The sequence below is a fragment of the Nesoenas mayeri genome (assembly GCF_963082525.1).
Source record: "Nesoenas mayeri genome assembly, chromosome: 2".
In the NCBI taxonomy this organism is placed as follows: Eukaryota; Metazoa; Chordata; class Aves; order Columbiformes; family Columbidae; genus Nesoenas; species Nesoenas mayeri.
The window spans coordinates 148691365-148717492 of record NC_137543.1 but is presented as its reverse complement, the minus strand read 5'-3'; the positions used below and the strand labels follow the sequence as shown (position 1 = coordinate 148717492).

At 38.3% G+C, this 26128-nt stretch overlaps 1 protein-coding gene across 5 annotated transcripts in view; it reads right to left on the bottom strand.

The window, feature by feature from the left end:
• LOC308038329 (uncharacterized protein) overlaps nucleotides 1–26128 on the bottom strand; it is a gene marked incomplete at its 5' end in the record, with an annotated part of 48789 nt that overhangs the window by 14768 nt on the left and 7893 nt on the right. For 2 of the 5 annotated variants that reach the window (XM_080340752.1, XM_080340754.1), the window contains one exon: nucleotides 6165–6303. Of the gene's footprint in view, nucleotides 1–6164; nucleotides 6304–13165; nucleotides 13255–20676; nucleotides 21001–22894; nucleotides 22982–26128 lie in introns of those variants that run through there. The other 3 variants (XM_080340753.1, XM_080340756.1, XM_080340757.1) reach the window with 3 other exon arrangements.

Genomic DNA, 26128 nt, shown 5'->3' with positions numbered 1-26128 from the left:
ACAATGAAATTTTTTTAAGAGAAAATTCTCCAGTTACAGCCAACCTACTTAGATCAAATTAGATCAAATACAAATTCAAGGTGAAGCTTAAGGCACAACAATATAGTGAAATAATTTTTAATGGAAAATTTAAATAGCGCTCCTTGACATGCACACGTTATTTTAATTAGAATGCCCAGAACCAGTGAGAGGGGAATTATCCCTGAATAAACAGAAACCTCATTCCTGTCATAATGTCCATAATGAAACAGAGTAACGTTTACACTATCAATTGTGTTTTACAACAAAAGTAAATAAAAACGGCTAATGATTTTAAAATATGAAAATACAGAAATTCCCTGCAACTGCATGTTTGTTTTATCCATTCTTACTTCATTATACTGTATATTTTCAAGACACAAATCATGTAACCAGACAAATAGATGAATGTGATGACTCACTTTAAGAAAGGTAGTTGCTGAACAGCTTGTAAAAAACCATGAACTATGTATTCTTATTTCATAATTAATACAATGAGGAGCATAGTCCTGAGCAGATTAGTAGACTAAACTATTAGTATTGAATTTTCATATAAACTGTATTTGAATGTTTATTGTGGCATGGTCAAGTACTTGCAGGTTAGGAAACGCCATAACTAAGTTTGTACATATAACTTAATTGCAGTCTCTCTGTGCTTTATACATCTTAAGGTCTCATGGAAAAATTAATATGCTATCATGTACTTGAAATGTCTTCACTTTATAGTACGGGAATCCCTAAACCAGTAGCTATTGATAATTTAATTATTTTCAAATTCTTGAATACACAGAGTCTGAACAATACTGAACCATTCAGACTGGCATCCAAGAACACTGCCCAGTAACTCATTGCTGTCTTCTACACAGAGAGATCGGAAGAGGGCTCACATACCTTTTCATTGTTTTCAAAGCTATTTGATGATGGCAGATGCACACATTGACTCCAAGAATTATGGATTAATTCCAGAATCTCAGAGGAGTTTAGAAATTCTGGTTTTGTTTTCTCCTTCTAATCAAGTTCTCTTTGTCATCTTTAATATGCAGCTGCCCAGCAGACTTGTGTTCCGGTCAGACACCTGCAAGCTCTCCACACATTATTGGTTTAACAAGGAAAACCTCAGACATTACCCACACTCTTAGTTTTAGCACCAGAGTAACTTCAGTACTGTAACAGAAATATTAGACATTCTGCTGAGCAATGGAATCCCCAGACTAAGCTACTTCTTTGTCAGCCAGCAGGGAGCAGAGCTATAGCAACAGCTGTACAGATCCAATGACAGCACTACCTACAAGATGCAGCAAAATTAGAATCTAATTAATATATAGGAGCTATGAGGCAATGGAGAACTCTATATAGAGATAAAGTCTTTAAAAAAATTATAAACCATACAAGGTTTGCATGTAGAAGTAAAAAAAATAACATTGAATAGTTTATAGGTAAAATTAATCTATTAGTATTTACTGAACAGATGGAAAATGTTTTTCCAGGGTTTATTTGGCCAAAATTTGATGGCAGTCATAAAAATAGCAGATTCACATCACTAATATCAAAGAGGTTCTGCTGCCAAATTCCAAGTCCCTGCTCCAAAATGTGGCAATACCAGACCTGATAGTTCTAAAACCCCAGTACTGGGGAAATCAAATGTGAGAAACATGATCCTTTCATAAGGGCTCCCAAGATGATCCTGGGAACTCTAAACCACTAAGACTGACCTTCATATTGGGAAACTGGGAGGAACTATTATAGCTATAATATTGAAGGACAAGTGGATAAACATTTTATACCTAGGGAGGCGTCACCATCACTTCTGTAAGTATAAAATAATGCACATGGGAAAAATAAAATGCAATTACATACATGTATAAATGGATTCTAAGTTACTATTAATTCCACCTCCCTTTCCTGAAAAAATGGAAGTTATGGTGGTTAGCTATCCAAAGAGAACTCTTAGTTAGTACTAAGTAAATAATGTTAAAAACCTACCGGAATATGAAAATAAAAATAAACAGAGGGTAATAAGGAAAGAAAACTAAAATTCAGAAGAAAACATCATTGTCCTGCTGTATGCATGGACGGTATGCTCACACCTTGACTCCAACTACCTCTGATAGCCCTACCTCAGAACGAATAAAACAATAGAAAAGGTGCAGAGAAAAGTGACAAAAATAACAAGAGGCATTGAACTACTTCACTTCAAGCCAAAAACTTGTTTGTAGTTTCCTCCAAAATACAACAGAATTCTTTTTATCCAACAGAGAAAATAAAGGTATAAAATTAAGAGTGATTGGGCAATATGACTTGGAAACTATTATTCAACATTTTTAAAATAAGAGAAACAGGGCATCACGTTAGAAAATCAATCTTTCGTTTACCAATTAAGTCGAGCTTGAAATCATTAGATATTACAGAAACTAAAAATATTAATGGTTTTTAAAAATACTGCACAAATTCAGGGAGTGTATGTGCATTGGTAGCTAATGAGCATTGTGAACCAGATGCAAAAACCAGCTTCAGAAATCGCCAGCTCGGCCCCGCCGGGAGCCAGCGTGTGCTCAGGCAGGGGCACCCTGTGCCTCACCTCTTGCCGCTGCTCCTCACAGGTACCTGCTGGTGGGAGCAGCACCAGCCTGACATTTCATTTCGCTCTCTGCCTGTTGTCACTTTCTTACGTTACTGAGTGATATTAGCACAGCAAGCCTGCGCCAGATAAACAAGTGAGAGCATTCCCTGATCTGCGTGTGGCCTAGATTCCTGTGCTTTCTTCAGTTTCTGTTAATTGTATCCTTGCTGTTTTCACACCAAAGAAAATATTTCACTGATACCATGAAAACTCTTTTCCCAGTCACTCCAAACTACCAATCTATGGAGATGCTATATTCTCCAACACATGTTTAAATTCTAATTTGTTATTCTATGTTATTTAAAATAATAATTAGTTGAAATACTAATATTAGCTTTGTCAGAAAATAGGTTTTACTTTTTAAAGTAATGGAACTAATCCTCTCACTGATTTCTCCAATTCCACAAATGGGTTGAAGTGCATATGAGAAAGCATCGATTTTATGCAAACCCTTTGGTAGATCAGGATACAATCCTAACTAGGCAAATGAACTGCTAAAGTGGTGATGGAGACAGAAAAAAGATATCCCCCCAAGCTGACAGTACTTTGTTAAAAAAAAACAATGTAAGTAATAAACACTTGAAATTCTGAAAGTAGCGCAGTGATGGAAACCAAGTCTCCACTATAGAAATTCTTTGTGCACTTATTTTTTTAAGATTTTCTTCAATTAAGGTATAAATATGAAGTGTGTTTTAATGGAACTAGCAAGAATTGAATATGTTACATACATGCACATCAGTCTAGGAGCTCACAAAACTCTCTGGTTAGACATTTGAATTATGCATGCAGAAGTAAACTGTCATAAACACCATTTCTTCTTCTGTCAAATATGATCAAAACTGGCCAGCAGGTTCAAAAATTATGAGAGATGGACTTCAATACATGACTGTACAAACTTAATTTCCTCATGAAACATGCTACAAAGCCCTGTGAGAACTTTTAAGGAGAGACATATAGAGAAGGAAAGGAGTTCTGGACCGCACTGTAATGGAGATAAGCCCAAAGAAAGAGAAAAAGAAGACAGAATGAATTGAGTAAAGAACAATGCCACAGAAGAATTTAGAGAAAGTATTTAACTCCAATGGATGTTTCAAAGTGGCATTACTTTGAAAGGGATAGAAGTTTTGCTGAAATAGGACACTTCTGAAATCCAGTGAAAGTATCAAACACTGTTGTTCATTTAGGAAGCACCACGTACAATGATGAATCAACGGTTTTAAGTATACGTCAGATGCTGTCCAAATATCAGTCAGGTTCAAGACAGAAGGCCTCTGTAAGCACAGACACACAAGAAAGCTTAAAAAAGAATCATCCTGCATTTACCTGAGCCCCTTACTAATGATACTTTAACACACTTGTACACTGCATTAGATCTCTTCAGTTTGACTTTGATCTTCGTGACAAGTAAATCAGAAAATAATGAGGTTCTTCATGTCTGTACTGGTCTGGATGGCTGCAAAAGGGCTGAAAAATTGCTCTTTATTTATGACTTTTTTATTTTAAATTGTATCATTAGAGAAAAAGAGCATATTCTTAGCAATTTTACATCCAGGTATATCAATAAAGAAGTATCTCAGTGAGAAAATAGTCATAAATTAATGTCATATTGTGACAACTTGATCTGCAGGTCCAGAGTTTTCTGAAGTATTCATTGAACTTGTTGCTGCAATGAACTTGACCTGAAAGCAAGTGTTGACTTAAGGTATTGAAACTGTAAACAATTAGGATACTGTACAAAATTCATTAAGTACTCTTAGATTAAATGTAGTTAATCTTTCATTAATTACGTAAGTATATTATTTATGTACTACTAGGATCTAATATACTTACACAAAGGACTCTACCTAAAATCTTCTAAGGCAAGTATACAGAATAAAAATGTTAATGAACTGTTGAGCATTATTAATCTGAAGTGTTCAGAACGGGAAACAAATTAGTTTACAGGCAAAATCACACACCAATAAAGCCCCAATAGTAAAACTGCACCGAAAAATGATAATGTGTTCCAGAATATTTAATCTAATCTAATATGTCCAACGAAGCATTTACATTTTTACTATGGGTTTTAAGGCATGTAATAAAAGAATATTTTTAAGATTTCTAGACAGGAAACCCTTTACTCACAGACCTTTTAAAGCATTTGATTCTTCTTCCATTTTTTATTTAACTCCAAGAGAATTATTGCTACAAAACTTAGCCATGTTCATTCCTTCTTCCTTTCTTTTCAAGATGTTAAACTATTAATATTGTAATAATAAAGTCCACTTGATTTTATGTTGGCTCAATAGTCTCCCAAGTCTATTTGGTGTGTTGTTTGATAAATGAGGAAAGTCACGGAAGTGTGAGCAGGTTAACTAGTGATTGATCAAACGGTATCCAGTGAGTAATGAGAAAAATGTGTTAACAGTGGGGAGAGAGACTTTTGGCTCAGAACAGTAAATGAGACTAAACCAAAGTAAACCCAGCTAAGCTGCTTTTTTTCATTGTGACAGGAACATTTATAACTATCCTGACAAATTTCTTAAGTCTAACTGAAATAAAGCTCCATGCTGAAGCTTTACAAAAAGCAACCAAGAAGACCATTTGGGAGCTGAGCTCTATCTTGTGGGGAATAATTGAGTTCAACTCAGTTGCGAGTTCACAGCACTTGTGAAGTACTTTTTGCATAAAAGTATTACCAGTTTTATAAAGTACTTCCAAGCAATATTAACTGCTTTAGTTCATCGTCTGCTTTACTACTTTACGACAATTGCGAAAATATATAAAACATGGTGAAACTACCCAATATTTTCATGCAAAGCTTCATCATAGTTGTTTCTTCATGTCCAAACAAAAACTGCTGCATCTCTACTTGCATCAATTCATGTAACTTCTTGGCTAACAGTAGACACTAAAGCCTTGCTGCTGTTTCTCCTAGTACTTCTCCTAACCACACAGAAGTTACCACTCTGTTCATAAGTGTTCTGGCATTAGTTAGTGCTGGATGTCTCATGTGGCAAATATATAGAGGGTACTTCACTGTTTTTTAACTTTTTTTCTTTTTTTCAAATCAAGTAACTGTAGTATGCACCTGGGAGCCATCATCTACTTCCACACAGCTGCAAGGCTCTCATATGGAAGTTTTCTTTATAATTCACATTTGAAATTATGCTACTGTGTGCTGCTAAATAGTGGAGAGTGGATATCAGAACCTGAGAGAAAGTTCCAGTCCAGTTACAACTCAATGGTCAATACATTGGTGTGGTGATTAAATCAGCCACTGTGGAAACAGGGATGGGGATTGGAAGTTTCAATGCTGTTACCCGTTGGTTCACATGTTGCACCAGGGAACATTAGTACAGGCGATGGGGCTGCAGCACTCTTAGCAGCTTCAGAAAATCTGAAGTTACTATGATGTAAGTCAAAAGAGTATAGAAATTAAGTCAGAAGGGAATATTTCACCAGTCAATACTGGAATTAAAAGTTTTGGTACATGATTTCATTATAGGCTGAGTCAAAAATCATTTTTTTGAGACTGAAGACATACCAGTGCCTTATGAAATAAGACCATGTTCCAATGCTCCAGCCATTCTCCCAGTGACTGTCCTAGACATCAAAGTGTTCTTCAGCAGCCATGGTTAGTCTTGGTGCCAAGCCAGTACTGCACGGATGGAAAAGAAAAGAACCTAGAACAAGAAAAAAGAGATGTTACAAAAAGTGGGACATAACCCAAAGTCAGAGTTCTTATTCTTGAACAATGAGGTCCTTTTGTTATGGCTAGCTGCCAAAAAAAGATTGGAAAAATCAGGATATTATTAGTAATTTAATCAAGGGTGTTCTGCTGTGTGAAACCTATTGATTACACCAAGGATGCATTAGGGCCAGAAAATACTATACTACATGTTAGAGGACATACTCTGCAATCACAGGTTTCATTGTTATTTTTGATTAATAAGACATGATATAATTACAGTTTAGGTGATACGATTTTCCTATTGTTTTACACAACAGATATTTAAAAGAGTTTGTAGCAGATACTACTCTACTGTCTAGAACCAGTCCTTGACAATGTGAAAACCCATGTAGAACTGAATAATGACTTTAAAGCTATTAGGCAACAAAAACATCTAGAACATATGTAACGCCTTATCATTTTAAAAGAATCAATCAGTTAAAAGCAAAGGTTACTCAGACATATTTTGGCAAAAATTCTCCAGGTAGATTCTTGAGATGGTTTTGTGCATTTGTGCATGCCTGCACACATGGAAGAATTTTTAGCTTGTTTTTTACAGAGCAAATGATTTAAGAGTCTGTAGCAGAATGAACACATATATAGCATGGTATCCGTTTTAAATCTCCTATGACCAGATGACAAAGACCTAGTTGAAGACTTTTTAAAACAAAATAAACCACAAAAACTAGTGCTGCAGAATTACTTTTGCTTGCATTTTTGTCCTAATATTTTAGAAGATGCTGTTCTTGGGCCTTTCCTTAGGCTGCCAGCACTATTCCTCACTTCTATGATTTGAATTGCATGAAAAGCTTTATAAGACTTACTTTGGTGTTTTTATTTTTTTCTTTCCATTAAACCTAGTAGTCACAAAGAAAATTTTGTCCCTTAGATAAACTAATTTCCCTTCAGGTTTTGGTGCAGCTATGGAAAAACAGCACTTACAAAACATCTGAGAATTGGCCTTTTAAACAACGAACTCAGAGGAAACCTGCAACATGTAAAAATATAAATAGAAGTTCCAAACTAAAGACATCAAAATTCAATTCTTTCTGAGCTGCTCTCAAAACAAGACTTGAGCTGAAGGGGAATTATGACTGCCAAGGCCCAGTTCAGACAAAGGATTAAGTTACAGCAGCGTCAGAGCTGCTCCAGCTGTTTGGTGAAGATTGCCATTATGCTTTTGTGCCATCCAGGGATCACTGGAGTGCAATCCCCAGGGGCATACTCCCATAAATTCAGGGCCTGGAAAGTCGTGGTTCTATTTCCTATGAGTGTCAGCTATGAGTCTGGACAGCAATCACATCTGCTTTTCTTCCCCTTACTCTTGTGTCACACAGAGAAGGAGATGGGAACCAAGACTGGACCAAAAATACATTGTTGATGCAAGGAATATCATTAGTTACTGTTTGAGAGCTGTGATCTCTGTACTCAAGAACAAATGAGAATCCTTCAGAGTTAGGCCGAAAGAATACACTGCTACTTATCTTCCCTCCCCACAAGCTGAAGCTCTGAACACAACATTATCCTACACTTCAGGCTTTCAAATCTGTGAAATACAATTCAAAAATTCTAGTAGGCTGTAAGTCTTATCAACAGAAGAAAAAGACAAAAAAGGTACAGGCATAGTGTTGCAAATGGTAAGAAATGGAAAACTCTTATGGGGAAGGAACAGAAGACACACAGTGCCTCTGCAATAGGGAGAAAAACAACAATGAAAGTCATGCCAGAAAAGGTAAAATAAAGAGTTGTGCAAAAGATGAAAAGAATGGCAAAGCTTCTATCACGGTTTAATCCAAGCTAGCAATACAACCACGATAGCCACTCACTCGCCCCCTCCTCCACACCCCACAATGGGGGACAGAATCAAACGGGAAGGGAGAAACTTGGATGGAGATAAACACAGTTTAACAAAATAACAAAATACTAATACACTACTGGTATCTATATCTATAATAGAAATAAAAGATACTCAAGGCAATTCCTCACAAACTCCATCCACAACTGAGCAGCCAGTCCCAGCAAAGCAGCACCCGGTTCCCAGCAGTGGAAAAAGAGGAAAAAGTAAAAAAGGCTCAGAGGCCTCTGCAAAATGGCAAGAGCCGGACTAAACGTCCTGCACCAAAGACTCCGCCACCTCCGACAAAAAGAGCAAAGAGAAGAAAAACAGCGTGCACAAGAGAAAGCGCCTGAGAATCCAGAAGAAAAGAGCCAACTGGAAGATCTCAACTCTTAAATCTGGAGCATGACGCTAATGGGAAGGAATACGCTCATCAATCAGTCTGGATGTCAGCCAAGCTCTGTCCCCGCTTCCTCGATGCCTCACACCTGTAAGCAAGGTGCTCAGAATGTTCTTGGCTCTCAAACCAGAGCAATTAAAAACATTAGCTCTGTGCTGGGGTGTTATCTTTTGTTGTCAAACTAAGTCCAAATAATGAGCATGCTAGCTATGGGAAAGAAAGGTTTCTAACTGCACAAAGAAAATTAACCCATTTTCAGTCAAACCAACACAGCTTCATACAAGAGCATGCCAGGCACACAGCAGCCCTGAGAAGGACTAAGAACACGAAGAGAATCTGGCTGGCAACAGAAGGATGTGAGGCACTGTCGGAGAGATAAGGGACACCTGCATCAACTGATGGATAACAAATGGAGGAATAAGTACCAAAGAGCGTGGGTAACTCAGGCATGGGAAAAGGTTTGGAAGTTTCCTGAGATAAATAAATATGGAACTCGGCTGAACGAGTACTGGAGAGATGTAATCAGCCCTCTGCTTTGCCCTGAGCACACTGAGGCAGACCATCTTAAAGAAATTTTGCCAGGCTAGAGTCAGGAATGGAGATGGGATCACAGTGAAGGTAATCCAGGATTAGAAACCAGTGGATGAACTAGTCCAAGGAGCAAGGTAAGTACGTAGTTTATGGCAAGATCAAAAGTCAGGAAAGAAAGGAGTCTCCAGTATATAGTACAGCAGTGGAGCATGTCACAGAATCATAGAACAGTCCAGGTTGGAAGAGACCTTGAAAGATCATCTGGTGCAACCTTTCACGGGAAAGGCAGCCTAGATGAGATTATCTAGCACCCTGTCCAATCACATCTTGAAAAATTCCAGTGACAGGGACTCTACCATGTTCCTGGAGAGGTTGTTTGGGCGAATGATTGTTGTCACTGCAAAAAAATTATTTCTTTTAACAAGATGAAACCCCTCCTGGAACAACTTGTATCCATTTCCCAATGTCTTCCCATGTGGCACACTGTGAAGAGAGAGCCTCCATCCTCTTTGTAGCCACCCTTTAAATACTACAATACAGTTATGAGGTTCCCTGAGCCTTTTTTTTCTCCAAGGAGAAAATATTTAACTCCTCTTTCCTCATAAGGAAGGCTCTGCAAATTACAGCAGCAAATAAAAAAAAATCTGCAAACACCTTTTAAACTATGAACAATTGGGAATAACGCAACATTTTTCAAACTGAACTACTAGCTCTTCCAGGTTTCAATAGTATTCAATCACAAGTAATAAGCCTCTCTTTTCAGAAAATGTATGTTCTTAAAAATACACATATTGATTCTCAAAAATTAATCAATTATAAGCTAAAAAATTTTAGGGAAAGTTGCATCGGGAGGACTGTTAGTGGCTATTTATAAGGTAAGAGGTAAAGTTCTGTCATCACAAAGGAAAGTCCTTGCTAGTTTTAAAAATTAAGAGGAACCTGAAGTTAAATAATCAGCTATGAAAATAAAATACATATTCATAAACCGTTACATTCTCCTTTCTTCCATTTGTGGACTGATAGCACACCTATTTCAAGTCGGCCTGTGTAGGTAATGCAAAACTAAATTTGTTGTGCCTTATACTAGACTGTGAGACACTTTTCTATAAGGTGTATGGATCAGTGTTACAAGTGTGGCTCATCACCTGCAGCTGTGCCATTTACAAACCAACGACAAACATTTGCATTAAGATTTTTGTGTAACAGCCTCAGCCTTGGATGCCATACACATTCCCCATCTTTGCTCAGACCAAAAGGACTCTGGCAATGCTTCTTGGAATTTGTGTAAATAAGGTATTGTGATCCAGCTGGCAATCCATGTACTAGATCTAGCCTGCAGAATATTTCCTTTTGATTTGATATTTTTTCTTTGTGGAAACTATGGAGTATTTTTTTGACAGAAGAGAAAGACTCTTCTTGCCCCTTGCTAAGAGAAGCTGCTACCGTTAGGTCCATGTGAGTGGAAGCAGGAGGGCAAGGAGCTCATTTCTTACTGTACCTGAGCAGCACAGCAATGAATGTCGGTATTTTCTCTGCAGCACACATAGGGAGACCAAAATTGGGACCAGTGTAACGTTACATGAAAAAGCTGCATCTGTGCAACATCGTATGTCTAATAATATACACTTGCTCTTGTTGATTGACTATGTTTATAATCAACAAGCTAATTAAGTTGGGTCAGCTTAGTTTTCAGAGTTTTTTCTAACTTTAATAAAAAGGCTAATAGTAACCACATTGTTTAACATTAAAAATAGGGAAACTGCCAATAAATATATACTATAAGTCAGAAGCTCTAGAAAAGGATGTGGAAAAGGAAAGAATATTTGATCAGCAAAATTAGGGATATAGGTATAATATAGGAATATAGGGATAATATATATGAACTACTTTGTTTTCCAACAGCAATTGATAATGGTATGAAAAAACAGCCACTGTATTGTGATATCTTAAAATAAATAATGCCTCATCATTTGCATCCTGGAATTTCAGATGAGCTGACCAAAGAATGCACTGAGCTTGCTGACCAGAGTTTATGCTGCCTGATTCTAGTTACTCAGTGAAAGGTATCCAAATTGAAATGGTATAATCTATAACAAGGCTAAACTTACTAAGAAAAAATCAGAAGAAAATGAAGCTTTTGCAGCTGTAGTTCATAGTCTTGCTGAATCTGGAATTGTAAAGGACTTCGGTTCAGTTGTCTCAGACCTACAGGTCCTCAAAGTCACATGTAACTGCAGGCTTTTCTTAAATCCCCCTTGAGATACTTTTCCTATGCTCATCAAGCTTCTGCTGACTAAACCAGCTTCCATTCAGTATGTCACCAGCATAAGAACATTTCAAAAAAGAAAACTGAATTGTGACAGCATTGTCTCTGCCATACAGATGGTGCATTTGTTTGCAGCAGCAGTAAAAGTGAGCACCACGAGTGACTCTGAGCAGTTCTGAGATGTTTTCAACAGAGGCCCTTTATTCTGAATGACAAACGTGAATTCAGAAAAGAACAGATAAAATCTGCTGAACACATAAACCAGTCAACAGGCAAGTCAGCGGAACACAGATGGACTGCAGCTATTATTCACCTTATCTGAATCCACGGCATTTCTGCTGAAATTTCCTAGGTGTAATAAATCATATGGAAAAATGGTCGCCAATAGTAGATCACCTAATAAAATCCATAAGGGATCAGCTTAATTTTCAGAAGATGAAAACTTGAGAAAACAATAGAACATATTTAATAAAGCAGAAGCATCAATTGCATGTTGCTTGTTTTGGCACCGAACACTGTAAACAATCCAATAGCAGCAGCAACAGCTGTATCTGAGAGTCTGGGAACAATGCTCACACAAGGACCACTGCAGAAATAAAAGAGGAATGCCAGCAAGTGAAAAAGATGCTTTAACAGCTACCGCTGCTTGCACACATCTCAGTGAATATATTCAGCCGCAATTTTAATATAATGATGAGAATCCAGTGCTTAGATTGAAAAGCACTAAATAACTTTCCACCTGAAATTCCAAGACCTGGACCAAAGCTGATGTGATTCTCTTTCAAATATCAGCACGTAACAGGGAAAGTATGCAGAACAATCCCAATCAAGCAGTTGTCAAAGTTAGAAAGGTTTCACAGTGAGCTTTTTTTTCTCAGAGTTTTTTTTCTGACTTTGTTCTGAAATCACTCCTAGTATTTCCCACCAGCATAAACCAATTAAATACAGACAACTAAAAGACCAGAGTTTTTTTCAATACATCTGTGCCAATGTGAGGTGGCTAAAGTATTCTTTTAGTAAGTATATTGCCATATAGGATTTTTCATATGGACAACTCCGAAAGGATGGTACATTTTGATTCCTAGAAAATTCAACAGAAGATACTTTGCAAAACTCATGACGATTGTTAACACACAGAAAAATATAGGTCATGAGACGACCAATCTGTACAGAGGGTCTGAGCAGATGCTTTCAGATCATCATACAAGGATATAACAGAAATAATGGGAGAAAACAGTGATTCTCGGAGATGTGTGGCATACCTTGGCAACCAACAGCAACAGATATTTTGGAGGTTTATTTCAATACTTTATTTTCAGAAGACCCTCATCCATTTTTCTAACAAACTACTTTTCCACCTGTATTGACTCAGCTCTTTTTCCACAGCTTTTGCCACTGAACATCACCCTAAAACCATCTGAACTCTCACTAGCAGGACTTGTGATGTGAAAAGGATGAATGACATATCAACCTGTGACCACACTGTAATTTAAATGCAGTTGCTCTAATCATAAAGTATTTGAAGATGACGTCCCAGCACAAGGAAAGAAATTCGGCAGTGCAGTTTCAGTGTCTGAAACAAAGGAAAACACTGCTTGAAGTAAGATTAATGAGAAAAGAAATCCTTTCTTATGCTCACAGTTTGGATAAGAGGAAAATAGTGGTGAAAGGGTTATTGGTAGAAGACAACTTGGATCAGCTTATTAAATTGGGCACAAGTACAGCAGTATGTATATCTGTGTACAGGTGAAAGTAAAATTCCAAGAGCAATGCTAAGTCCTATTGGCAGAAGAAGTGAGAAAGGATGACCAAAAAGAGATTACTGCAAAGGATACAGAAATCAATGGGATGGTTTGCTGAACAGAGGAACCTGTAGTGATAATCAAACAAAAAAGCAAATTAAATTTGGGGATATACAGAAAAAATACCAGGAGTTACCTTACTTTAGTATGCGGCAAGTAATGTGACTGTTGTTGGCATATTGTACCTGTTTCTGATGTCCATGACTTGTGAAGCATGAAGATTGCTGATAAGCTGGAGAAACACTACAGTCACATAACATCCATAACAAAGAGTAACACTTTGTGAGTCTTATACACTCAAACAAAAACAGAACTTGGACAGACAGAAGGAAAGAAGAGGTTTAATAAGTTAGAAAGCCCATCATTTAAAGTTAAATTTCAAGCAAGTCAAGTAATCACTTTAACAATTTAGTGAAGATTATAGTGGTTTGTGGGTTTTTTTATCACTCTACATTTTCAGCCAAGATTGGATGCTTTTAAAAATATCTGACCTGGGTCAAACAAGAATTAAACTAGGGAAGTCTATGTTCTCCTTTATAAAACAGTCAGGCATCAATGATCCATTCTTATACTTTAATTTATGAATTTTCCAAATTACAGCAAATCAGTTTTTTGGATTCTTCAAGAGCAATTATGCAGCTATGTGAACATTATCTATTGAATAAAAACGCAAAATATTTATGCATTTGGTGATCTTTCAACTGAAAAACATTCAATGCCATTTTTATGAAAACAAGACAAATGATCATTTACAAACTAGTTGCAAAACCACTTTGATATCCTTCAGCTATTACTGTCTACCTAATGATTTACTGATTAATCAGGACTGATAATTCACTTCCTAAAGACATCAAGAAAAGCTTGTCAAGGGAAGATCAGTGTAATTTGTTTGTTACAAGTGTAGAGACAGAGACCTACTTGGAAAATACAGCAGTAGAGCTAAATCTTTATGGGCAAGATAAAGATTAATGAAAATGAAAGATAAAGAATAATAAAAGCAATTACTTTGCAAGCAGAATGTAAAAAGTAGTTTCACTAATTTGAGTAAGAAGATACTATACGAGTGCTATTGGCTTTCAGCCACTTTTTTGTGCTAGTCTAAATCCTAGCTAGTTTGTTTCTTTGCTCCCATACACACGTTCTATTTCCCTGGATTTGAGCAAAATTTCAAGATGAATATCCACACCAAGCACTGGACGAAGCTTTAAAAAAATAAAAGGAGTGCAGAATGGATAGTGGTGCTCTTCGGAGTTATTTTGAACAACAAGAAATTTGGGGAAATTTAACATCAAGTCAAGTGAAGGTTGTTCTTAAGTCATGAGAAAATATTATTCAGCTTTTCTTGGAACATTCATTCAGATTTAAAAGGCCACAATGTGCATTTCAATCACTATCTCAATTCTCAACATCTAGCACTTGATATACACAATGATGAGATCAAACATGAGCGAAAATGAGCCTGACCTAAACAGCTACCATACATCAGCTCATTTACAGCATTAGTAAGCTTTAAATCAGAAGGAAATTTCGGATAGTTCAGTTTAGTTTATCCTATAACAAAAGAATACAGTCAATTTTTTTCAGCTTTGCCACACTGTAGTATTTCCACAGACCAAGGGCTAGCTCATTTGAGGTTACTTACTTTGCAGTATTTAGCCCCAAGCTACATCATGGCCAGCCAACATATTTAAGAGCTTGTCACATTTGCTGCTGTAGTAAATAAAATCTTATTTAAGGTATTTCATACAAAATAATTACAAATTGTTTCCAATATGCACCTGCTACTACTGCAATGCCACTACTAACTGTGGGAAAGGTTTAAAAACCTACAGCAATATAACATACCAAAGAATGTACTGAGATCCACAGCCCTCCTGCAAAGGGTGGTTTGCTGTCCTAGGTGTAGCTTTGCCCTAAAACAGAGCCCCGTGGTCCTTTCTGCCCGCTCCACCATGCAAATGAGGGCTGTCAAGTCTGTGCTAGTTTAGGGCAGACAGTGATGAACATTTAATCTCTGGAACACTGCTCACAGGGGGATGAGTGCTTCTCCAAAAACAGGTAACAGGAGAAGAAACCTTCCCAGTGCTCATGGTCATTTTGATCCTGACCCTTCTGTGTGCTTATCTACTTGTATTAACAGGTTAGAAGGGAGGCTTAGATAAACAACACATAGCCCTCAAACTAGTGGTTAAAACTAACACTTTTATTCCTTTAAAAAGCATGCTACATCTCTTCAAGCCCATAAAATTCGAACCAATCTACATCTTTTTTTTCTAGGACTAGTTCACTGCTAGCAGGCCTGGTTTCTGATTTTTCCAAGCCCTCCTGACTTTTTAATCCTTTCATTGCCTCTCCTATATCAAAAATAAGCTTTGCATCTCTGTTTTCAATGCTGCTATAGCCTGCTTTCCCCCTTATCTATTTTCTGTCATTATTTTTAAAATAATGCCAATTTGATTAGGTTTCTGTAGTTCACCTACAGCTTTTTCAAATATCTTTGCACTTTCTTCCATGCTGTTCTTCTTGTTGCAGAAGTTTTCTTTTGAGAGCCACAAAACCAATTAATTTTCTTCATCAAATCCCACATTGTGTTTTCTTCACCATGGTGTATACACAGAAACAAGAGTTAGGCTGATGGCGTGTTGCAAACTGTGCCTTCCCAGCCGATCAATACAGTCTCATTGTTTCCCTCATCTGTCTGTAGCCATCTGCTGTCTTTTGTTTTATACTTTTGAGCTCTTCAGGGCAGGAATTACCATTTTGTCCTATATTTCTATATGGTATATCATCGTAATCATAGTCCGGGATTAAGGCCGGTAGATAGCATGATAATACAAGCAAATAATAATCACAAAATTTGCTCTAAGTTCTTTGCAGATTTTTTCTTTAATCTAAGACCTAGAAATATGAAGTGGTTCAGGAAAAAAAAATCACGAATTTCACTATTTTTTCAGAGCTTCTGAAAACGGTTTAGAATAGCAGTGGATGGGAATATTAATTCAAGTCTTTTAATACAGCGCTGGATCAGGCTCAGCAGGTCTGACAGCCAGTCTCCATTGTAACTCCTACTGAAGGCAGCAAACGGGCTCTCAAGGGAGATGAATCAGGCCCTCTGGAGCCCAGGAGGCAGCGTGCAAGAGGAGCTGTGCCACTGCCTGGCAAGACCGGGGGCTCAGATAGAGGACCACATATTGACACTTTTAGAATCTACTCTAATTTAAATATGCCACATTTTCCTATTTATTTTCTGTTTAAGATGAATGTCAAAAAAAGTTACAGGCCTGCAACACCATACAGGGACATAATAAGATAAAATGCAAGATTATTTCCACAGAAACCATAATTCAGGCAGACTACTGTGAACCACAAATGCAACAATATAAATATTACAAAACGTGTATTTCTATGTAAGGGGCCTAAACTTCAGTTACTGCTGAGAATCCTCATTCTAGTGTCCTCTGTGTGCCTACGTGTTCACTTATGAGACTGTATTACGTCAGGGGGGTAATTTTGCCTCACACTGAACGCCGAAAGTGTTAGAATTTGCCCGTTTGTTTCACAGCACAGCTCCAGCAGGGACTACCTGACTCAGCTCACAAACTAGAGCCACAGCATCAAATTTCCCAACCCACTTAATTTGAAAGCCTGCCAAGATAGGTGAAAGACCTTATAAATATGTAAAGCAGGAAGTTCAAATTACACAGTGATGTAAATTCCCAGTGATTGATGCGCTTTTAAAAACAATAAAAATCCTCGAGAAAGTACAACGTTGGTAAATCTGCTTTACTACCCGTGATGTCTGGTGGTGCCCTACGGAGTTTAGACGATTGTACTTTTCGTGCGGATTTTATTTTGGATTCCTACCACTTCCTGGAGGCCAGGGGGAGGCACAGTGGGAGGAACCAAAAAACTCGGTGCCACAGCCATTTTGTTTGTGGGCAGCATGGTAGAATTCTGTCAGTCAGTATAAGGAGGGGTTTTTAAAACAGTATTTATGGAAAAACTATTCCTGCCATAACGGATGTATCTGTTGAATTTAGTGTTAATTTAGTTCTTTCATAAGGTAGGTATTTATATTTGTAAGTAAACGGAGTATTTGTTGGGATTCAAGCCTCCCCACTTTCCAGGAACCATGGATTTTGTTTCAGGCATGACTGGCCTTTCCAGGCGCTGGGAGCTGCTCAAGTGCGGCCGGGCTGGGCTGCCGGCCGGGGGCGAGCGGAGCGATGTGCCCATCGGCTCAAACTTGCTTCGGGGTCAGGAGGGGGGGCCTGGGCGGGGGGGAGGGAGGGAAAACGGCAAAGTCTCGGAATTATTTCCTCCAGCTGTCTTTCTTTATTAATTCTCCAGAGGCGGCTGCTCTTATTGAGGGGAGGGATTGGGGGGAGGGGGTGCGTGGAGCGAGCCGTAGTTTTGCAGTGTCACCGAAAACCAGCGCTAGACTTTGGTCCTGTGTGTTTCAAAGGCGGGTGTAAAATGGCACACTGCATTTTTCCAGGCGGCGGTAGCAGCGGCGGAGGGAGCGGGGGGGGGCGGCGGGGCCGCTGCCCGCGGAGCCCATCGCGCCGCCGCCGGCCCTGGCAAAGTTGTGGCCCCGGCGGTGAGGGGCTCCCCCGCCCCGGCTCCCCCCGGCATCGCCCGCAGACCCTCGGGGATGCCGCCTCCTTCCTCACCCGGCCATCCTGGCGGGGGTGGCGGTGGGGAAGAGGATAAAAGAGAGAGGGAAAAAAAAAAGTCTCACTTTTTGCATTTGCGAAATATTTTAAGGATGTTCGGGGAGCCCTTTGCAGCATGGAGGTGGCTGGTTGTAGGAGAGCGAGTATGCAGTCCATATTGTTACAGCCGTTCTGCAAGGACTGCCTTCTCCAAAGGTAAGTTTGTGATTTTAATCAAAAATATTACTTGCTGCGGTTTTTTTGGCGTGTATTAGTGCTGTGGAGTGTTTTCGTTGTGTTGATGAACAAAACGTAGCCTTGTATTTTTCTTTGCTTTCATCTCATGTGTATCCCACCCAACGATGCCTCCTTAATATCGACAATTACTGAAGTCAGTTTTGTTTCCTCTTTAAAATTTTATACACGCAAAGCTTAGCAGCAATTTAAGTTCAATATAAGAGCATAAAACCTCGTCTGTTTTCAAGATGGACTTGGTTTTTTTGGTTCTGGCTTTTTGTTTGGGGGTTTTCTTTACTGAGTAATAAACGGATCTAGGACCAAATATGTGACTGTCTTTGTAAATACAATGCATCTCTAATACATAAAGCAGCATATTACATTGCTGCTATATGGTCTGGTCGTGGCTAAAAGAGTTTACAATGCCATTTGTGATGGCTCTTGATGGATTACTTTGGTCTAAAGTACGGGGGAAAACTGCCCTTGGTATGGTGAAGGTGGAGATTGACATAACAGGGTTTAGATTAAGTTATGTCTCTTACTAAACAGTGACCTTTTAAATTTACAAATTAGCGCTCTTGTGGCAATTAGCTTAAAGCATTAGTTATATAAAGGTTCTTATTTCACCACACTTCATTTAGATGTCTTGGAAGGGGGGTTGAGAGGGGGAGAGGAGGTGAGTGTTTCGTTTGTTTGTTCTTTTTCCTCCAAGAAGGTACATTTGGGAGACATTTTGTAATTTTTGGCATTTTTCTGGGCGCATTTTTTTTTTCAGACGGTGGGAGATCTTTTTTGTTTGGGTCGGCTGGGGGTTGGGGGCGCTGTGGGGCTCCGGAGCGGTTTGTGTCCCCGGCTCTGCAGGGGGAGGGGGCCGGGGGGAGAGGGGAAGGTGGGGCACGGTCGGATCTATTGTATCTTTTCCTTTTCTCTGTATCAAAAGTAGCAGCAGATTAGTTAGAAAGACGATTAAAATGTATCTCTGAAAAACTGTAGCGTTGCATGAACTATGGCCCGGATCAGGCATGACCTCACCCTTTTGCTCGTTTGTGTAATGAAGCAGATTTTTTTTTCGTCAATCCTGTACCTAGAGACGAGTTTTTTTCCAATAATGAGATTTTTCGGCCCCATCCCCAAAATGATTTTACAGTGGCCGCAGATGAAAGGTTTTTAAACGATTTTTGTGTACAATATGGAAGGCTTTGGTACACACTTATGGTGCAACTAGTCCATTGTTTGCTTGTTGTGAAGTTGAAGGTTATATTCACTGCTGGTTATTAAACCATAAGGTCCCTCTTGCTTGTGTGTTTGCGTGTGTGAATTTCTTGTTGAGGTCTGTAGGAGTTTGGATTGGGCATGAAGGTGGGATTCTAAAGAAGGGAAAACCTAATGTAGTCCTTCAGATTGTAACACGATTCACCTGAGGTGGGTGGGTTTTTTCTTCCCTGTTGCTAACTGGAGCATGCGTTTTACATGTATTTATAAACATATATTAACGTGTATTGTTTTCTTTTGTTACAATCTACAGATCACCTCGATTCTAAGTGCAAATGTTTTAGAAGGCTTTCTGCTAACATCCATATTAGGTGTTTAAGAAAACAGAAGTGATTAATGTTCTAAGAAGATGGGTGGGAAGACATAGTCAAGCCTATCTATGATCAGAGCATGCATTAGAAAACTCAACAGGTTCAGGAATACATTTAACAATAAATTTAACACATTTTTAAGGAATCAATATGCCTATTATTTTGAAGTGATATGAGGCTGACAATTTTAGAGACCTTTGCATCACTTTTACATTTCAATGTCCTCATTATTTTCAAAGAAGAAATTTAACAAATAACAGAGTGTTTGAAACAGCCTCTGAACCTCTCACAAGCAATTTAATCTTCAAAAATGCATTTAGATTTTGTTTTTAAAGAAAGTTTGCTCATTGAGTTATTTAGTTTTATGGAAACTGATACACAATTTTAAGTAGATCGCTATGGTACTGCCACCTTTTTTTGTTTTGTTTTGTTTTTTTAAGAAAGGTAAAATTTACTTCTTCAGTAGGTAAATATATCTTGTAACCTTCAAGAAAGAGACATCTATATCCAAGAGAGTGGTCAGCTTTCATCATCTCTCCTCTGTCAGACAAGGTCTGCTTTTATGAAGTCTTGGCTGGAGCACAGAGTCCTGTTGGCCTGTGACAGTGCCATAAGACCATTACACCTTCAGTACTCTGGTACAATTCTTAGGTCTTGAGGACAAATTTCAAGATATGTGCCCTCTGAGAAAGTGTGGATTTTGGGCATCTTCTATCTCTGAGACCTGATCGCCAGGCCACAAGGTTGGCATTTTGGGTTATGCCAATGGAAGTAGAGCCGGTTGTTGTTGAATATATTACAATAACTATAAATCTTAGAGAATCCCTGAGTTATGTTAATCTGAGTGATTCTGATATGACTTTCATTTTCTTCTTTACATCATACAGACCAATGTTCAGTTTGCTCATTCATGGACAACAGTACTGAGCAAATGATAAACTACTGAAGGTAATTCAATGCTTCTGGTCCTCTTGTCATCCTGGACTATGAAAGCGATGATTGTTTATGACAGCAGCCTGTGCGTGTAGGCCATGAGTGAACTGATGGCGAGTGATCTTGCTGCTCTGAGGCAGCTTCTGGCTCACTGAAGTCAGCAAGAACATTAATGCTGAATGGAAACTTGCTTCACACTTGTTCTCCTTCCTCCCACTCCATTGGGGCTACTCTTTACCATTGGTTATGGTTTTGCCACTTCGATGCTGCATCTGATGAAAGTGTCTGTTCTCACTCCCACCAAGTAGATGTAAGGTGAGAGAAATGCTGATGTTTTGCAATTCAGTGGTTTTCTCACTTCTCTCCTGCTTCCCTTTTGAGCCATGGTTGAACAAGAAATAGCTCCCTGCAGATGTGTTGCCAATAATAAGAATTGATTAAGATTTAGCATCCTCTCAAAGCTAAATAGCAACTATTTTACCTCCTGCATCTTCTGCAGAAATGCCTGGAAGAGTAATTTCTGAGAGGTGTCTCTGTCTTGATTGTGTGTTTTCTCCCCCGCCCTGCTACTTCTGAAATGCCTGTCTATGGAATACCAGGACCTAAACCACAAGAAATTACTTTTTATCCTTTTTTCTTTTTTCTTTGTGGATTTCTTAATTTTGTCCCCTATATATTACTCCCTTTCTAAGATGGAAAAAAATAAGATATTTTTCTCCTATTATAGTTTCCCTTTTACCTAGAAACTCTATATAGACTCCATGCACCTTTCAAAGATATTTGGCTCTCCTGGATTAAAACTATTTGAAGTATAGCATTCTACTCTAAAACAATCTTTTCCAAGATCTTAATTCATCCTGACTGACCAAAATGTTCCGTGTGCCTTCATGGCATTCCTCCTACCAATATTGCTGTTATTATGTACTCAAGTAAGAGACACAGGATAAAGATGTCTGTCTGTTTACAATTGTTATAAAAGTGCAGGTGCCTAGATTCCAGACAGATTTAACCAGGTTCCAAAGTTAGCCACTAATAATGTGAAGACAGTTCCCCAGCTGTATGCTAGTTGTATGAAAGAGCATCATTTAGGACTAAGTTCAAATAAAGACCATAACTCATGCTTCATTCACTTATATATCACTGTGTTCTCTGTTTTCCTATGGGTGATAACATATCTTGGCATCTGGAAATCCTGTCTGTTCCCTTTTGAGGGTTCTAAACTGTTCGTTGTTTCCTTCATTCAACACTCAACAAGGTTTCAGCATGGGGGGAAGGTATATTTATGTTCTAAACCTTGTGACACAAAGTCTTGTTTCTCTCTCTTATTTCAAGATTTTGTTATCTGTAGTACTCTACATCAGCATCAAATTATAGCAACAAATAATTTTTTTAAAAACTTGCTTCAAGGGTCACCTGTTTCCAAGCTGTGAAGAAAGGATTATATATTTCTTGCTTGCTTCAGACTCCCATATTCTAGGAAGTTAGGTCCCTCCACACCTCTTCCAGACTGGTATTTTCATGGCTCTTCAGTGTTATGAAATAATCTGCTCTACCTCCTATATGCCAGAGGAAACTGCTATGGCTAGTGCATCTTTCCACCTTTTACCATTCATTATATTTTTCCTCTTTTATCAAATAGCTCAAGAAGCTAATTCATGTTGTAGGGAAGAGGTCCAAATCCTTGAGACAATCCTAGATTTTAAATGCTTTAGTAAATGTAGAGCTGAGGGAGGAATATCAGAGATTCGAAACAGAATTTCTATGTGAGCTCTCATGCACACCAAAGTATGTCTTGGACACATATGACCACATACCAGTGGCTTCAGCTCCCACACACTTATTTAGATTCTTAGGTAAGTCATGTTTCCAGTATATCGTGTTACCCCTGGACTGTCCTTTGGCCCCAGGAGCAAGATAATATCAACACTACAAATTTCCTTGATAGGTTATTTTATTCATAACTTCCCTACTGGTAATAGCTAGAGCCTAAAATTGGTGGTGAGAATTTGACCCTTAAAGTAGGTATTCCAGTGCTTTAAAAGTATATACATTTGCTAAAATTTATTGTTTATGCCTGTCTCCCTGCATAAACAACAGAGAAAGAAGGGAACTGCAAGTAGCACGTGAGTACTAGTTGAGATGCTGTTATGGAGGTCCCAGACAGTAAATGGAAAGTTGCTCGGAGGCACACAATACCATATAAAAGAAAACAATAGTTAGGATGCCAAAGCATATTGGTTTGAGCACCAGTAAAACCAGTAAAAACTCTAAATGCTTCTGTAGCCTGTGGGAATCCAAACCTGAAGTAAGTGGTTTCAAATGGTGGGATACTGACTCTCCATCTTCTGTTGTTGAAGACAATCTGGACCACTTTGGAGTGAAAAATGCTAGGGAAAGGGAAAAGGAGTTGTATTTTACAATGCGTTGGGTACTGGGCTTTCCAGAGGAACAGGAAAAGAAGTGGATCTCACCCCTGTTCCCAGGGCTGTTTCACGGATTTTACTCAATGTTTAAAGTGGAGGAAGCCCCAGGAGCAGTGAGCAGAACCAAGGACTTGTTCCTCCCAGACCAATCCTCTTCTTGTCAGGTTCTATTTTGGTGTTTCTCTGGGACCTACACCTACAAGCTAGATAGGCAGGTAACAGCCTGTAAGGTGGTGTTAACTCACGCTGCAATGGATTAACAGTAAGCTGTACTTCTGAGGAAACTGGAATCACTGTTTCATAAACATTTAATGTAGAACTTGCTTCACCTGACTTTAGATAGGTATTGTTAAATCTGTAATCCTAGTCACTGAAAAGAAACAGGTCAAGGAAATTGTGTTTTTAAAGAACAAACAACAAAAAGACTCTGGCGCCCCCCCCCAAAAAAAAAAAAATAAAAAAAAAAAATTGGATTTCTGTTGTGAGATGAACAATATTTTAAACTTCATTGACTGCCCTGATCAGATGTCCATTTGCCCAGTATGACTAGCTCAGATGTGAATGTCCTCACTTAATCAGATAAGTCCCACACCCCAGTGCTTGCTCACACTGACTTGTGCATGATTTAGGCACTGAAAAGTTAGGTCCCCTTCAGGGCTTTAAGAAACTCACTAAATGTAAGCAAGACCTCCCTGGCTTCACACCTGTGTGCAGCTTGAATATTCATTAACACAAATAAGAGTGAGTTTTCCATATTTGTTCAAACAGGCTAAAAAACCAGGTGACTCAGATCCAGGCCTTTCAGCATTACAGGCACCCCTGAGGTCCTGTATATGTTTACTAGGAACCTTGGTGCTGCCATAACCTGATGACTAAAAAGATTTCTTCAGAGAGCCCTTTTACCTCACTGCTCTTTCCATCTGTAATGTCAGGCATAGACAGGGCATGTTAAACTGATGAATTGGTTCAGACTTTTTTTTTTTTAAATAATTTTTCATTTCAAATGCTATAATGCAGAGCAGTTATGTTATTTCTGATGATCTTAAAGGTAACTATACGAGACAATATTGTGATATCTTTAGACATTGTGGTTGTGTATTTGCAGTTCAAGTGCCACGGTCAGCATTTTTTAAGGAGAAGCCATGCTGGATAATAGAGGTAGAAAAAACTTGTACCTGATGACTCCACATACACACATTCATTTTGGCCCATATCCATTTATAATCACATAAAGAATGAAGGTCCTGTAAGAAAGTATTCTGACTCCTTTGATCATCTTGGAAACAACTTCCCACCTAAAAACTGGGTACTACAGGAATCTGTAGGACTTGGAGGCTCTAGCGAAGCACACTCGCAGATGAGTTACTTTAATGGGAGAAACTATCTTCCTTTCTTCCTTCCTATACTTCCTATATTCTGTGTTCTCCCTTGATTTATTATTATTTTTTTTTTTTTTAATTAGGTCATGGCCTTTTGTGCTAACACCCTTTTTGGGTTGCCTACCAATCAGATGAAATTCAGGAGACATGGCACTCATGGCCAGTCCCTGGCTTGTGCACAGGCCCGCATGTCAATGACAGTGATCTGTCCTCTCTTGGACAGATCAACAGAGTGCCAGGCAACACTGAAACTAACATATCATTTAATAAGGGAATGAGAATGGAGTGTCTGTATTGGAGAGGTGTGAGAGGATGAAAGCCTTAACTGCTGGTACTCTCTAAATGATCTGAGAAAACTGCTTTCCACTTGGTTGTGTTTCTTGAGTTGCCCTTACACCACACTTGAGTATTTCACCAGGGAGGAGAAGAAAATGCCAGTGATATCACATCAGCTTGTGATTTCAGAGCCCACCTACATTAGATGCATAGAGAAAATAATATAATCTAGCATGATTTCTCTTCTCTAAGCAACTTCGTATTTCTACCTAAACCAAAACACTTTCCCTCTCAACATCTGCCCAACTCTCACAAGGTTTGTTTTCATTCTCTAAATGTTGAAAAACCTCTGAAAAATGTATTTTCTTCAGGTTAACTCTATCAGAGTTTTCCATTTTTATGCCCTGGTGCTATAATTATATAGATATAGATATCAAACCACTCAGATCAGTTCTGTATTCAAGTCTAGCCTCCTCTGCTGGAGATATACATTCAAACTTAGTTCATTATCTTTCTTCACTAACAAGCAGAATAACACAAAACCAAACAAACCAACAAACCAAATGAACAAACAAAAACCAACCAAACAAAAAGTTATTAATTAGAACTTTCTGAAGTGTGTATATAAGTGTTTAGTTATCAATATGATTGATTTGTATCACAGAAGACAATATCTCTGTAACATTCTATCTTATGCTTTATTTAGAAGTATAAAACAAACGACAGTGTGTAGTGTAAAAGAATCCACATCTGAAGTCTATTTTTTTAATATTCTTGCAAACTAATGACATCAGACTTTTGAAATCTAAGAGCTGAGTTATTTGTGGGGTTTTCTCCCTTTATTTAGAGAAATATATTTATTTTAGGTAAAGATGGTATAGCCTGTATTATATACTTCATAACACAATCCTATTAATTTGGTCTGGAATTCATGAGGTGGGTAGGTAGATACCACTTAACTTTTTTTTTTTTTTTTTAAATATTTTAGAAAGAGCTTGACCACCCACCCTCCATCTAAACATACGCATCAGGAAATGCCTCTTCGTTCCAAGAGGCAGGTATACTTTCCTGCACTGGAAGAATTCTGAAGCCTAGCTAATCCCTGCCTGGGTATAACTCAGTATTTTCATGGATTGCCTGGAACAAGCAGATATACTACTTTCATTCTGATTCAGGAACTGCAGTTTAAAGCATTTGACATTATAGAGTTTATATCAGACTAGAACTGCACATTGTTTAACATCAGCAATATAATTCTCAAGTTCTGTACACACTTGATCATACTATCCAGAAGCTCTGAAGCACTTGAAATGATTTTCTTAGCTTGACTTGCAAGATAGAAATCCTGTCTTGGGCGTGTAAGCTACTAAGTAAATTATTTATTTTAAAACCTAAGTTTAAAAACTTGGAGCATATGAGCTTATCTGGGTTGAATTTGCTATATATTTGCACATAC